The sequence below is a fragment of the Hyposmocoma kahamanoa genome, unplaced genomic scaffold, assembly GCF_003589595.1.
Source record: "Hyposmocoma kahamanoa isolate Upper Pololo Valley unplaced genomic scaffold, ASM358959v1 211, whole genome shotgun sequence".
Classification (NCBI taxonomy): Eukaryota; Metazoa; Arthropoda; class Insecta; order Lepidoptera; family Cosmopterigidae; genus Hyposmocoma; species Hyposmocoma kahamanoa.
In genome coordinates this window covers 3,458,254-3,474,746 of record NW_020653732.1, presented here as the reverse complement: position 1 = coordinate 3,474,746, position 16,493 = coordinate 3,458,254, and the positions used below count along the sequence as shown (strand labels likewise).

Below are 16,493 nucleotides of genomic sequence, written 5' to 3'. Positions count from 1 at the left end.
CTTCTCAGGGGAATCTGCCTTACGAATGAGCGGTAGAGTTTAACCATTGTGACGATTTCAAGTGTAATAATGCTTACCCATGAAATAAAGATTATTTTGTATTTGAATTTGAATTTAAAGTCTTAAAAATCTATATAAAACGATTTTCGTTTTTCTTATAACCTATTTCACCGACTAACTCCGTAAAAGCTGTTGGATAACGACATCGTATCCGAAGCCGAATGGAACGTTTAACTGAATAACTCGGAAAGCGCCGGCCGATTTGAGAACGAAATCCAATCGAACGATTCGATTAAAATATCGAAGAGTTCTGAATTGGGCTCCAGGTACCTTAGGTAGGTTACATCGACTGTACTTACACTGAAAATACGGATTCCAATTAAGTCTTGTTTGACGTATTGTTAATTGAATCAATTAAACGACAACGACTCTATTAAATTGTTGCTACAATAATTCAGCTTAATGGAAACAAGTTACAATATTATTGACGACCTCCGTTGTAGAGTCGCTTGCACACCGGTTTTCATGGTGTCGCCAAAGGTCAGTCGCCGTCGTCAGAGGTCCTGGGTGCGATTCCCAGCCGGGTCATGTAGAAAACTAAATTTTCTATTTTGTGCTTTTTTTTTTTTTTTTTTTTTTTTTTATTGTGACTCGGCAAAATGACTGCACCGCGCCTGATGGAAAGTGCGAATACAGTCCAGAGATGAGAGTAACGGATGGAAAACACAAATATCTTCACTCCGTCACTATCATTTTGCCGGTCTGGCCAAATGCTTCTTCACACTACGTTTGAAGGACCCGATGTTATAGAGGGGAGGGAATACATGCGCCGGGAGTTGGTTCCACAATTTGATGTTTCGGCATAAGAACGAATTGCCAAACTTTTTAGTGCGGGACGGTATTGAACTGACCGTCCAACTGTGGCAACGCAGTCCGGCACGGGTGGTCCGCTGATGGAAAGGAGAGGAAGGGATAAGGTTGAATAACTCTTCAGAGCACTCACTTTAGATATTTACTTTTTTTTTTATAATATCAAATGATGGGACGAACAAGTCCGGCGCTGGTGGTAAGCAACACGCCAGTCCTTAACGGTTGTAATGCCACGCAGAGCTTTAAATTGCAAGGATATGAGGGGCACTGCAGCAAGTTGACAAGTCCCATGTGCCTGTAATTTCCCTTACCCTTCCAAACCGGAACGCAGTAATGCTGAAATTACTGCTTGGCGGCAGAAATAGGTAACGTGGTAGTACTTCTAGGACGAATTCTTTCACAAGGAGCTCTACTGCTACTTAATTAATATATGGTGATCCGAACCAGAACTTGCAGGAACTTTAAACGCATTAAATTGCTTTCTACGCGTTTTTAACTTACACAGATGGTGATTTTATTGGCATTTTGGGGAACTGTGTTTAGTATCAGGGAATTTTTTCAATTAAAATTTAGAGTTTTTAAAGTGTGTCTTTAATTACTAAGTTATATACATTTGTAAATATTTTTTTTTTTATAAATAACGCACACACTCAACTTAGCCCCGCACTAGGGAAACCCTGTGTCGCGGGTGCCATGGACACACACATAGACAACCACAAATTACATCCAAACTCACGAGAGAAATAATTGTAGGCCATACAACTATTTCTCCCGGCCCGGGAATCGAACCTGGGACCTCTGCGTGGCAGTCCGGCATGGTAATCGTTAGGTCACAGAGGTAGTTAAAAGTTTACCAGCTTGAGGCTGATTTACGGAACAATAAATACAGCAGAAGTGGTTAGTTAGCATCTGACGCGTGCCAACAGTAGGTCTCGTTAGATCTACTTGAGCTTAGTTCGCCATTTTCGTTTTGTATTGTATGATTGTGTCAATAATTCGCGCAAACTCTTTAAAATCGTAAAAAATGCTTTATTGTGCTGTTTTGGAGTGCAAAAGTGATAGCCACACCAGAAATATTGCCCGTGGTGGTATTTCATATCATCGGCAAGTCTTATATTAATAAAAATTTCAATTTCCTGTTCATCGACATTGTTTTGTTACAACAAACGAAAGTAAACCTTATATCCCTGCAATATGGTCATTTCTTTTTTGGGGAACTAAATTGATAATTCCTGTTCGTCGTCGTTCAGCAATTAACTTGAAATTTCAATATAATGTCAAAACGTCGTAATTTACAGTAATATGTATTTGATGGTATTGAAGTTTCAACTATTTGCCAATAGGGTAAAGTTTAAATTATATTAACAATCCAGAATTTGTTATTTCTTTGTAAATTTGAAGCAACGATCAATCATTATCAAGATTTCGTGGTGTTTCAAATGAAGAATGTGTGAGTTTTGGCGACATCGGTTCCGATAGTACTCAAAGCTTAAGAGCTCTCATGCCAAAAAAGTTTTGACGTTGGCTCCGCCCAAATTTGTGAAACAAATATACGCCTGAAGTTCGCGTGACATGCGACACGAGATGTTGAATTTTGCGCATTAAAAGTACCAAATTCGTTTTAGCGGAATAACTCTAAAACTAAAGGGATTAAAAAAAAATCCGTAGTGACAGTTCTCGATCATGCATAATTATAATTAATTATCTAATTTTTGTCCTAATAACCTGTAGCATTTTGAGGATGAATCGAAAAAATTTGAAAATTAGAGGTCATTTCGTGATTTTTATCTATCGAGGAAACTTTATTGTTTTATGTTTCTGATTAGTGTCTATGCTTGAATATATCGTGTAGTTACTCATACAATATTTTATTTTTAACTTTAAAGTGGATATACCCTTCTAAAATCAAATCGAAGATTAGGAATTTTTCCTCTGCTCCCTCTTAAGGCACTTCCATTGTTTTTTTTTCCGTGGGCTAATTACACATGGAGCCGTAACACAACGGCACAGTTGTAGTCGCTGTTGCATTTTTTTATACTTTCATACAACACTGCACACTTTTGCAACGCGGCGATCTACTAATGTACAATTTCAGTTCATCACCGCTGGTGCTGTATGAATTCACAACTCTTGCGGCCCCGTGGCAACAAAAATGCCGCCGCCGTGGCGCCAATCGCGGCGTGTAATCAGCCTAATAACTCTCGTTGACCGTGATTGGAAGAGTCGTAACGGAACCTGCAGGTCAAACAAAAAGAGTTCACAACCCTTGGAAAGACGTGTCATTTTCCTACACTCGTAGAAGAGACACGTAACCTACAGTGGAACGTGAAAACGAATCGATATTGGTAGTCAAAATGTTTTTAACCGATTTCAAGGATTACTTCGACATTTGTTAACTGATTTCGATGATGCTTATTTTCTTATTTTCGTAGTGCTTAATGTGTGGTTAAATTTGAAGAAAGTATTCCATCTCTAAGGGTGGTGGATGAAGCCGCTTTATTAGATTTTCAATATCACTTGGCACGTAGATGTAATTACTATAATAAAATGTGACGGTGACCTAGAGCTCATCTGATGATGGAAATGACAGATGAGAGAAACTCATCACCAGTGCACAGCAGCTACCTTGTGTTTGGGCTCAAATGATTCGTTTCGACGAGGACTTCCGTTAGTTTTCTGTTGGATACATTTCGGGCAGTGTGCGCTGGAACTTTTCCATTTAGTTCCACTCTCACCGTTAGGCATTTTTTAGGCAAACGCGTTCCGTCGTCGCTTATCATCAAGTGATATTGTGGCCTAGCGTGTGTCTATTATATATAAAAAACAGTATCAGTTATCGTTGACGTGACCGCGGCAACGAACGCACAAGCGATTAAGACGATGAAGATTTGTTTAGATGTAGCTGTGGTTGGAAGTTACTAAGGTGCATAATTTTAGAACATAAAAATTTTAGCTTTCGTAAGGTGAAATAACTTTTGTAATTTTTCGAAATAAACAGTTTAATTTTTTTTATTACATTTATTTATTTATTTATTTATATAAATTACATACTGCTAGCAGATCAATATCTACGCAATTGTAGCCTTACAGCTAAATGGATAATATTTAAGTATATACAAAATGATGTTATTAAAAATACAATTGATACAATAATCAAACAAAATTGAAAAATTACATTAAATCGAACACATTGTAAGTACATTATTTTTATTATACTATTACTGCAATATTATTATTACTACAAAGAATGGAATATTTTTGTAAGTCACATAATACTGCTGTCTCTGGTCAAAGTTTCAAGATAGCGTCTCGCGGAAACTACGAATTTAAGTTCCGAGCATGTAAATACGTCCAACGAGGAGTCAAAGACATTTGATTAAGACATTTAAGCGTACTTGGCAGAAGGGCCACTTTGCTTACCTTAGATCGTGTAGCACGTATTGCAATTAACCTTTTTCTGTGAATTCGCACCAAATTGAACCTAGGCACCAAAAAACCTATCATCGATAATATATCTGGGTTGTACGTGATTCCACGCACGAAACGAAATATATGGGTCACCAGAGCTAAATTGCGTCTCATTTCCAGTGTTCTGTAATTGACCATACCCAAGATGAAGTGGGATAAAACAGACTAATGAGATAGATTAAATAAAAAATTGACTGTAATTTTTAATTCAGTATTTATTTATAAGCGAACTTGCAATAAAATTCTTGTGCGTAAGGGCGTAGCTAAGACTTAAAAATATACTTAGAGAAGCAAATTATTAAACTTAAAAATTAATAATTGTTGACGACAAATTGTAAGTTGGAATAAGTATAGACGAAAAGTGGATTGTAATTTTAGTTTTAGGTCGGATAAAATGTAAATATTAATATTCTCTCTCTCTAGTAGTCTCAGATAACCATATAAACCCACCTACCTTTAATCTTGTATTCGGCTCCTCGTATGAGATGGCGGATGACCCTATTCTCTGCCTTTATGCCTACTTTTTGGAGCTCCAAAAGTCCACCGTCACAATCCGTCACCAGTAGACACCAACACGATACAAAACAATCAATAATAAAAATGAAGGATGAACGAGAAGCAGTGCACATATAAAATCACTTGGTCGAGCCCGAAGTCGAGACAGTTCTGGCAGGCGGTCTCCCGAACGACTATAAGAAAAAATGCAGGGGTGATTATATTGCGTTCCGGTGACTTCTTATAAAGCTACCTACATCTTGTCCGAGCGCAAATTATTGAAAGATTTGCGTTTAAGGATATGAAGATGTTTACACATTTACGAACAATAATCAAAAATAAATTAAATAACAAAAGTATTAAAATGTTTCAAATAATAAAATATATTGATAAAGCGACGCAGTGTCAATAAAATAATGAATCTATATACTAATTATTATAATTGTAGAGCTTAATATAGAGAGATCAGAATTCTTTGTCTTTAATAAAATCTTGTATTGCGTAATAACAGTTTTGTATGATTTTTTTATGGTTCACTTTTGTATAGTTTATTGAATGTAACGATGTTTGAGCACCTTGATATTCAATTATTTTTGTGAAATTACTCCAATATAGCCTGTCTTTTTTTAAGACGAAGTAAAATGACGTTTGTAGGGTTGCCAGTTTTCATAAAATTTTAAATAGTTATGTATTTGTTGTCGATAGTTTTATCGATAGAGTGTGAAAGAAAATAGAATTCTGCCAAAAATGACTCAATTGTGAATATTACGACGTTATAATATAATGATATTCATATGCATTTTAACAAGAGTAGCCGGATTCTGATTAATATGTCTCGTCTTTGTATTTTTTATAAACATAGTTCTAAATACAGTGTATGTATGTATGAACTTACAAAAATTGACAATTCAAATAATAATAATAATAATAATAACGCACACACTCAACATAGCCCGCACTAGGGAAACCCTGTGTCGCGGGTGCCATGGACACACACATAGACAACCACAAATTACACCCAAAACTCACGAGAGAAATAAATGTAGGACATACAAATATATCTCCCGGCCCGGAAGTCGTACTTGGGACCTCTGCGTGGCAGTCCGGCTTGTAACGGTTCGGCCACGGAGGCAGACTTGGGTCGAGGATGATTCAAATGAAACAAGTTCGGCTATTCACAACATAAGCGTGACCAATATTCAGTCGATAGCCGATATAGTATTTATCGACTGCAATCACTAGCTGCTCGCATGCGGGCAACACTTTGGCTCAGTGAACTGTCACTTTACTCCGTCATCAAAAAAGACAGATGTTAGTTTGTTATAGTTATTAATACAATGACCGAACACTTAGAAAATATCCTTCGATCCAGTTGTATTCGACCCAACGTCTTCCAGCAAATCGTGCCAGACGCTGTGCCAACTAACCCACGAAACGAACTAGCGGACCTTACGAATTTTTTCTTTGTGCTTTTTGTAGATTTTTGTTTTTGTTTTTAACGTTTTTTTTTGCCAAACCGCCATCTGTATGAAATAATTATTTTATCGAGCTATAATTTATTCGAGTGTTTAGAGGTTTACGTCATCGAATGTCCGTTGGTACAATACTTTTTTCTAGGTCATTTTTCACTGCAGTCTGTCGCAGCCCAATTAGAAAGTAAATAGTGAAACTCACGATACACGGATGGCTTTACGACTGTGAAATTATTGGGCGCACAGTGCCACCAACTTTTTTTATGATATTATTTTATGCGTTCCGGTTTTGAAGGTGCTGGTGAAATTACAGGGACATGGGATTTGCTAACTTATGTCTCAGGGTGACGGGCGCAGTGGCGGTGCGCCTCAGATTGCGATTTTGCAGCTTACCACCAGACGCACCACTTATTCACCCTGTCATTTGATATTATAAAAAGAATGTAGAAGTGTCAGCACCACAATAACTTAAGTGTCTTTTTGGTAAATTTATTGTTTTGTTAAAAAGTTATGAAACAAAAGTTGTTGATTATGTTTGTCGCACGCCTCATGGAATAATGGCATAAGTGGAGTTAGGTCAAAAATATTTGATACAGAAAAATATAACCCACATCCTCTCCAATTAGTGTAACTCTATCCACGAATATAGGAGAATTATTACAAGAATTAGATAGGATGCGGGTTATATTTTTTTGTATCTAATGCAGCAATAATTTTTTACCTAACTCCATTTACGCCATCTTTCCATAAGGGGTGCGATAAGGTCCTGCGAGGTTGTTAATATTATATAAATAACCATCTATACAGTGTAGGATTATCATTTAGTGACTGTAGTATAAGTTGCCAAACATGACCTTTTTTCTATCTAAACGCCCATTGCCAAAGCCTAGTTAAACTTTTCTTCACCGGCTGTCAGTTCGCGTGTAACGTTAGAGCAAAAATTGCCAAACGTTTTGCAATATTACTCATATACCAGACAACTGATGGTTAGGAATTAACTGTAGGTGTAATTATAACATTTTTTTTATAATTCCAAGTGAGGGGACGAACAAGTCGAGCGCCTGATGGTAAGGGACACACCAATCCATAACAGTTGCAGTGCCACTCAGAGCTTTAAAAAAAAATCAAATAAAAAATCATTTATTCTCAGACAACTACAGTCCATATTTTACAGTTATAATATTAGCTTAGATAATTCAATAGATTTACACACATTAAAATAAACAAAAGGCAACTTAAAAACATAGAATAATTAAACAAATTAAATTAAATATCAAACAAATCATCGACATGGTTTTAAATGCAGTTTCATGCAATGTAGCATGATCGGGCAATCCACTCTACCAGCCACAACGCGCAGAATCTCATTCGTGCCACAACGGATACGACTTATTAATGAGGCAGCTCTCTTTCTAAGGATAGCATGGAAACCATCCGTGTGGGCATCCGCGAACATGCCTGATGCGCTGCAGTACAGTGGCAAACCCAATAAAACCTTGAACGCGTTGTTGTACTGAAAGCGCAGGGCGTTGATTGTCTTCTGCGTAAAGTTGGCCCACAGATTACACGTATAGAAGCATTGGCAGAATGCCTTGAAAAGTGTCACCTTCACGGGTACTGTGCAACGTGCGAATCTGCGCGCCAACATATTGCTTCTAACAGCCAACGCCCGTCGCTCTCTCTCTATGTCCTGATTATCCGTGAGATCCTCCGACACACAGTGGCCAAGATATTTAAATCGCGTAACTCTATTTAAATCGCAAAAATCTTAGGGGCACTGCCATTGCACCTGTCACCCTGAGACGTAAGTTGACAAGTCTCATGTGACTGTAAATTTACCAGCACCCCTTACCCTTCAAAACTGGAACGCTTTAATGCTGACATTACTGCTTGGCGGCAGAAATAGGACCTCTACTGCTACTAACTTCGCAGTTGAACTGCATAGTTTTGAATATTTGTATGCCGGATGTCCGCTCTGTGTGCCGGTCTTCAGGGTGTTCAGGGTAGTGCCCCAGAGTGAATTACGTTGCACAAAGAGCAACCCCTAGAGTTTCTTGCTCATTCTTCTCAGGGGAATCTGCCTTACGAATGAGCGGTAGAGTTTAACCATTGTGACGATTTCAAGTGTAATAATGCTTACCTATGAAATAAAGATTATTTTGAATTTGAATTTGAATTTGAATTTGCTCTGGTGCTCATAGTACAACAGGGAATGAGATTAGCTACATTATTATTATTATTATTAATTTTGTAACAGTAGAGCTCCTTGTGAAAGAGTTCGTCCAGGCAAGTGCTGCCATCTTACCCATTTCCCTATTTTTAACGCCAAGCAGTAATGTGAGCATTACTGCGTTCAGAGTTTGAAAGGTAAAGGTGCTGATGAATATACAGGCGAATAGGACTTGTTACTTTAAGTCTCAAGGTGACAGGCGCAGTGGCAGTCGGCAGAGTAGCAAAATAAGGCATTTTTCTACGATTTGCGAGATAATTGAAACAACTATAACGTATAAAGCAAAAATGGCTGACTTAGCTCAAGTATGTAGAGCTCCGCGTACTGTTGACACACGTGTCACGTTCAATAAGCACTTCTACTGTATTTATTATTCTGTGGTTTACATTTGATTTGGGTACATGAGTGAATGAAGAGGGTTATTATATAATAGTAACTGCCTCCGTGGCCAAATGGTTATCACGCTGGATTGCCACGTAAGAGGTCTCGGGTTCGATTTATTTCTCTCGTACGTTTGGGCGTAATTTGTCTCCCTAATGCGGTGTGAAAAATAAAAAAAAAAGTTACATTAACAAGTACTGTAATGTTTTACACAACTAAAACAGCCAACTCGAGTACCAACAAAAACAGCCAAAGAAATATTGTATAGACAAGATAAGATGTACTATTTCGACAAATCGTAACGTTAAGTGGTAAACTGATGCAAAGTCTTAAAACATTACCCGCTAACGAGTGCGGTTCGTTAAAAGCAATTTGTGGCATCTTGACTACATTAAATAACTTTGCGGCTTTCTGTTAAATAACTTTGGTTTTCTTATTATTTAAAATGGCATTACGTTATGCAATATCGTGTTCGCGATCTCTTTAAAATTGTTACTCGTGTTATGTAAATTTTGTGGTTTGGCTCGGCCGTTTGAAAGTGTACATCCAAATGCAATGAGTGCGTTAAGCGTTTCGAGGGAACGAGAAGCCGGTTTTTAGTAGCAGCAGGGTGCCTTTTGAAAGGGTTCGTTCAGGAACGTACAGCCACCTTACCTTTTTATGCCCGCAAGCATTCAGTATTCAGTATTTATTTATTAGCGAACATGCTGTAAAATTACATTTCCTGTGACAAGAGCGTAGCTAAGGCTTAAAAATGTACTCAGACAAGCAAATTATTAAACTTAAAAATTGGACGTAGTTAAACAAAAAGGATCAATGCACATCCAGTCACTTTCTAGAAACGGTACTTGAAGTTTAAAAGTGTTTCTCACTCTTGTTTTATTTGCAAAATTAGATATTTATTTATGTTTATATGTTGGATATTTTTGCTGATCGAAGAGGTTAGACTTTAGGAACCGTTTGGTACATATAACTCATTTTTTGGTAATTTTGTGTATTGGATCCTTTTTGCTTAACTACGTCCAATTAATAAAAAAAATATTAAATAACAGAAGTATTAAATTGTTTTAAATAGTAAAATACCTTAATAAAGTAACGCAGTATCAATAAAAGAATGAATCCATATACTAATTATTATAATTGTATATGTGTAAAAAAATCATATGAAAAAAACACTGAGATCAGTCCATTCGTTTGGGTACTACGATACCACAGCAGACAAAGGCTTCAAAGTTATAACACCTCTTTTTGCATCGTTGGTTAAGAAAGACAATGGTTTTGATTTGAAAATTCCATCCTTATGTCGTTGATATACCACTTCCTCCTTTCTGATGCGTACGGCAATATATCGCACTGTTATTACAATAGTGTTGTAACTCAAAATATGTGAAATCCAAGATTATACCATTTCTGCACGTAAAAATTGTTTCTCTATACGTCAATAAAATTGTCGTTAGAATATTGTAAGAAACCATTAAAATATATCTACATAACCCAGACTGAGACAAATGTTTTGTGAGCTACTTCTGGACAAAACAGTCATTACTCAAAAGTATGAAATTATTTTTTTACTTTTATTTGTAAATATACTTCTAATTGGCAAGTAGGAGTTGTATAGATGTCTAATAAACTCTAACATATACATAAATTTTAATAATCTTTCACTGGAACTGAGTAATTCGTTTTTCAGCTATTCTGAATAAATTCACTTTTTGAGCTAATATACTATTGTATTAGCAGAGCGATATCTGTTTCCCGAAAAGCACAATCTGGGGCTATTCAAGGCTAGAGTGAATAGGCATTTTTTCGGCAAACGCTTATCATCGTCAGTCACATCGTTGCTTAGCATCAGGTGAGATTGTGGCCAACCGTGTGTCTATTATTTCTAATAAAAAAAAAAATGTTATATAACTTTGTAGTAGATATAATGCATATTCCGTTACTTCATTTTTTTTTAACCAAGCACCGGCACTACTTACCGTTATAAGTAGAGATAGGAAAAGCTGCTTATTTTTGTAAACGTTTAAACGTTGTAGCTTATTCAAAAAAGCGTGCTTATTTAGACGCTTTTCACTTAAACGGTTTTTAGTTTGAGCTTAAATAAGTCGTTTAGAAAAATGTTTAAGCGCATATACTTTTTATGTTAAAAAAAAGCTTGCAACGTTGTGTTGATAGCGAAAAGCAAGTGCAGACCACTAAAGTAAGTTTATTTGTAAAACACGACTTTAATTTTTATTTAATCTACAATAATAAAATAAGGAAACACAGTGTTTGCTCCCCGGTAACTTTTCGTACTGCATTCGCAGGTAAATTCTTCTGTTTCCTCGGAAGTTATTTATATAATAAATTAAACAATGTACTTGCCTTGTACCCTCTAACTAAAAATGAATGCAAGACATAAATTACTAAGTGGTTACACTTAGTCTTGATTATCAGTCCACTGAAGATCTCCTAGCTATTCAAACTCAATGATCCCCATACCTATGCTGCTTCACCCAATATGTAGCACCAACACAAAAATACAAAAAAAGACATATACACACACACACATATAACATTTTAATTATTTATTCCATTACTTTTTTTTCTTTTGTATGATTATAATAATCATGTATAAAACCCGCTCTCTGTAATTTAAAACGCGGTAACGCTGTTATATTATCTATAATACTGTCCGAAATCCGGTTGCTGAGTGCCTGGAGATCCATAGCACAGGTCAAATCCTAGTATGGACTTCCAGTCTTTTACAAAGATGTATTAATGATAAGTCCATAATATTATTTACTTATCTATGAGATAACTTGTAAAGAGAGGAATAAAGATTATTATTGTTATTTATAAAATTATTATTCACATTGACGAATTAATTAGTAGCTCCTTGTGAAAGGGTTCATCCAGGGAAGTACTGCCACCTTACCTATTTCAACCGCGAAGCAGTCATGTCAACATTACTTTTGAAGGGTAAGGGTGCTGATGAAATTATTAGCACAAGGGACTTGTCAACGTATGTCTCAGGATGATGGGCGCAGTGGCAGTGCCCCACAGATCTTTGCGATTTAAAGCTCTAAGTGACACTGTAACTGTTATGGACAGGCTTGTACCTTACCATCAGGCGCACGACTTGTTCGTACCGTCACTTGATATTATATATATATTAATTTGTTTAGGAAACATAAATGGCGGGACTTGAAACTTAGGCACGTTGTAAAAATGAAATTGTTGAGTATAGAACTGACCAACGCTTACGCTTAAAATAAAAAGTGTGCTTATGTGCTTATTTGAACAAGCAAACTTTATTAATCGCTTTTCGTTTCAACACCCACCTCTAGTTATAAGAGTCTAAGCACAAGTAACTTGAAAACAAAATATCATATAGATAACGTAAAATTTACAATGTACCGATAAAAGGTTTTTATACCGGTAACGGGCAAAAATAACACGTCGTAAATGAGGACGTCGTAAAGAAAGGCCAGGTCAAGAGTGACCTTAACTGCCGTGCATGTATGGAAAGCATTTATCGTTTTGATGAGTCGAAATATATGTGTAAGTAGAAGGTTGTAATATCTGCCTACCCCGATGGGAAAATGCATGTAAGCCCGACACAACCTCCACGTCTGGCGGCCCAAACAGGCTAAAGCGGACTGGGGGTAGCGTGGCTGCTAGCTAGTACGAGCGGACTACGTGCGAGTTTACGTTTTTAATTTGTATTATTAAAACAATGACACATTTTGAAAATGTACGTAGTATAAGTTATAGAAAAGATGTAGTGCAATTATTATTCAAAAACTGATGACCTTCCGTGAAGTATTTACGCCGTAGTAAGGGTTTATTTAGTTTTTTAGAGATAACTTTGTTTGTTGGTTTGCTTACCGGGTTCATAGTTTGCCACCCAGAGGTGGAATATTTCTTGTAATTTCAAGTGACGGGACGAACAAGTCGTGCGCCTGGTGGTTAGCGACACGCCAATCCAAAACAGTTGCTGTGCCACTCAGAGCTTTAAATCACAAAGATCTTAAGGGCACTGTCACAGCGCCCGTCACCCTGAGGCAAGTCCCATGTGCCAGTAATTTCTCCAGCACCCTTACCCTTCTAAACCGGAACACAATAATGCTGTCATTACTGCTTTATGGCAGAAATAGGTAGGGTGGCAGTACTAACCTGGACGAACTCTTTCACAAGGAGCTATACTGCTGCTAAAGGTACTCTCTTTCCAACAAAAAACAATAAAAATTAAAAGATCATCCTTCTTTTTTTTTGAAGTCGGTTAAAAACTGGCAAGAAGCACTAAAGAAAAAATGATAATTGTTTTTTTTTTTTAATTAGTTGAGTTGTTCCGCTTTCTATTAAAAATGGGTCAAAATCCAAAACATCAAACTTGACGCGCTCCTGACATCAACAGATAATTTTCTGGTTTATTTATATCAACAATTATCATTTTGCTGACAATAATACAAGGCGAAATCGACCTTCCGTTTGTTTAAAATAAACATTACTTTACATTATTCAAGTAGTTTGTTATTCACTGAGAGAGGTCATTAGTTCTAATACGACAGCCAAACAAGTACTTTATTTAATGCAAATAACTATATAAGCCAACTTAGGTATACATAGAACACAGGACTTGTTTAAAGACAGAAAGAAATACATCATGTAATTAATATATAATTATGGAGGAGTATATATTAAAGCGGATAGCATAGGTAGGATTGGGAAAATGAGATAATGTGATTTTTTTAACCGACTTCTAAAAAAGGAGGAGGTTTTCAATTCGACTTGTTTTTTTTTTGTATGTATGTTACGCGATAACTCCGGTATTTGTGAACCGATTTTCATGATTCTTTTTTTGTTGGAAAGAGGGTACCTCCATAGTGGTCCCATTTCATTTTGAAACGTCGGTTTGTTTGAAAAAACAAATATACGCGATTTCAATCCGGAAAAATAGTTTAATTTCCTATGTGTAACAATCGCGAAAACCTAAGAACTCGAAACATTATTCTAGTTAGTGAATTAATGAAAAATATAATAAATGTGTAATTATTAGAATTCTATTGATATAATTATAGATAACAGTTAAAAATTGCGCTATATTGCCTCTCTGTAACCCTGCCTTTTGACGCACACATCGCGCGTGTGCAGATAGCGCCTTGCTGTATGTAGTAGTAGAAGGGAAATAACTTTCGACCGTCGTATGGAGTGTCCGGGGTGTCTCTCTACTGCTACTAAATGTATGTAGTAGCAGTAGAGTAAGTATGTAGTGTGGTGTCTGTGTGTATGAGCGAAAGTTATGTTCTGCGACACGTGTCTTGGGACATTAGTTGGGTGTTAGTTGCTACATATATACACAGAGCAATAAATACAGTAGAAGTGCTTAGTTTGCGTGGTACGTGTGCCAACAGTTCGCGGAGCTCCGTAAACTTCTAAGTCCGCCATTTTCGCATCGTACGCTTCAGTTATCTCGCACAAAACTTCAAAAATCGTAGAGAAATGCCTTATTTCGCTACTTTGGAGTGCCAAAATGATATTCTTCTTTAGTCTTACGAGTATTTTAATTAATTTTATTAAATTTTCTATTTATCGTAATAATTATTTTGTTACAAAAGACGAAAATAAACCTTACGCCACTGCACTATGGTCGCTTCTTTTTTGGAGAGCTAAGTAAACATCTCGAATTAGTTTTGTCGTTCATTAACCGCTAGATGGCAGCACATTGCTTATTTCAATATAAAACGAAACGTCGTAAGTTGCAGTAATAGTTATTGAACTTTCGACGATATGCCAACAGGGTTATTATTAGAATTTGTTATTTCTTTTTAAATTTGAAAATAATTATCAAGATTTCATAGTGTTTCAAATTCTGAATGTGTGAGTTTTGGCGACAGCGATTCTGATAGTAATCGAGGCTTCCATTGTATTTGTTCTTCAGTGACTATATCCATTAGGAAGTATGTGTAAGAGGTTTAAAATAGTGCGTGTGAATAAGTTAAGCAATGTGTGCTTATCTCGTACGGTGTTGCCAATTAGAAATGCAAACAAAATTCAAAAAGCTTCAATCGAAACAAGATTTTTTTTGGGACGAGACTTTTATAGATAGAAGGTAACAACGAGCATGCAGCTGTCCTGCTAAATATTTAGGTTTTCCACTTTCCACGATTTTTTTTTGTATGAGACTTTTTGTAGCGTACATTGTTCTTATACTTGTCTTTTCAGTTTTTTATTTATTTATTTATTTACTTTTCATTTTTTTAAACAATAATGTGTAAATTTCTTTATCAATATACATATTGTATAGTGATAACCTTTGGGATAGTAATTACATTACACATTGACTCTAGTTTTACAAAGGTTTATATTCTATTTAAGTTATAGTTGTTTTTAGCATTTATTTCGTTTCTAAATTTGTTTTAACATACTAATATTAATTATAGCTTCGTTGTTGTACATTGCATTTTTTTTCTTGTTTTTCCTTTATTTTATATATTATGCATAATATATTTATATCTATCCTAATAACTACATTTGATTTTGTTTTTACATATTTTTTAGACTTTTCTTTTAATACAATCAAAAATGACAAAGAAGTATATAAAACAATATACTGATACATTTAACTTTCTTAACGCTAGTTTGTCTTATTCCTATTTTTTACATTTTTGCTATATATGTACAGAATTTTATGAAGTGCGGTCTATCTTTTTTACTGGACAACATTTCGCAGAATGTAGCCCCACAACGTTCCACGACGTTAGGGCTGTTCACAAAACGCGAGCACGGAGTTCACCATTCCTGGCCAAGGGCACATCGAATTCGACCATTATAACCAGATTGAAAGTGGTTTAAATGACAATACTGAGCGGACTGTCTTCCGCTTTAAAGATACACAACACTTATGGACGCGGAAACGGATTGAGTCGGTCTAAAAAGTTCGTTCGTATCTAGTGTATAGTTCTCGTGTATAGCTTGAAACACACTGGTAGGTGCTGGTCGGACGCGTGTCGGGTTGTGTGCACGGCGGGTGTAATTCTGTGTATTTACCAGTGAAGACCCGACCTGCGTATTGCGCCCGCGCGTAGTGTGTTGTCATCTTTATAAATACACGGAATTACACCCGCCGTGCTCCCGACCCGACACGCGCCCGACTCATACCCGTTCTCAGTGGGAATCACGCTTAAGTGTTCGTTTGAAAAAAAAATTAGTTATTTATTGAATTATTTATTAACACAAAACAATCTTAGAAGATAATGCACATACGTTGACCATACAAGGTGTCAAGTCGCTACGGGTATATTAGCACTAAAAATTTAGAGTTAACCAATGAAATACAAAAAGTTATTATAATTAAAAAGGTAAATTTACAGCAATAACTACTTATAAGTACAGGAAAGGAAAAGAAAGAAAATAGTAACTTCTATGAGATAAAAAAAAAGTAACAAATCAAATTAACACTTATTATGTAATTTTGTCATGAAATCATGATTAAATAAACGCTAACAAAATTTACCTAGTACTTATTCTTTGCAAACGAAAATAAAATTTTTGAAAGTTAATCAAACTGAAGTGAAACAAAACAATTAGGTACT

General features: G+C 36.0%; 1 protein-coding gene across 2 annotated transcripts in view; it reads left to right on the top strand.

Moving 5' to 3' along the window:
- The window catches only part of LOC113227585 (acyl-CoA-binding domain-containing protein 5), a 57,550-nt gene that overhangs the window by 27,182 nt on the left and 13,875 nt on the right, over positions 1-16,493 (top strand). The gene's annotated exons all lie outside the window — the stretch shown is intronic.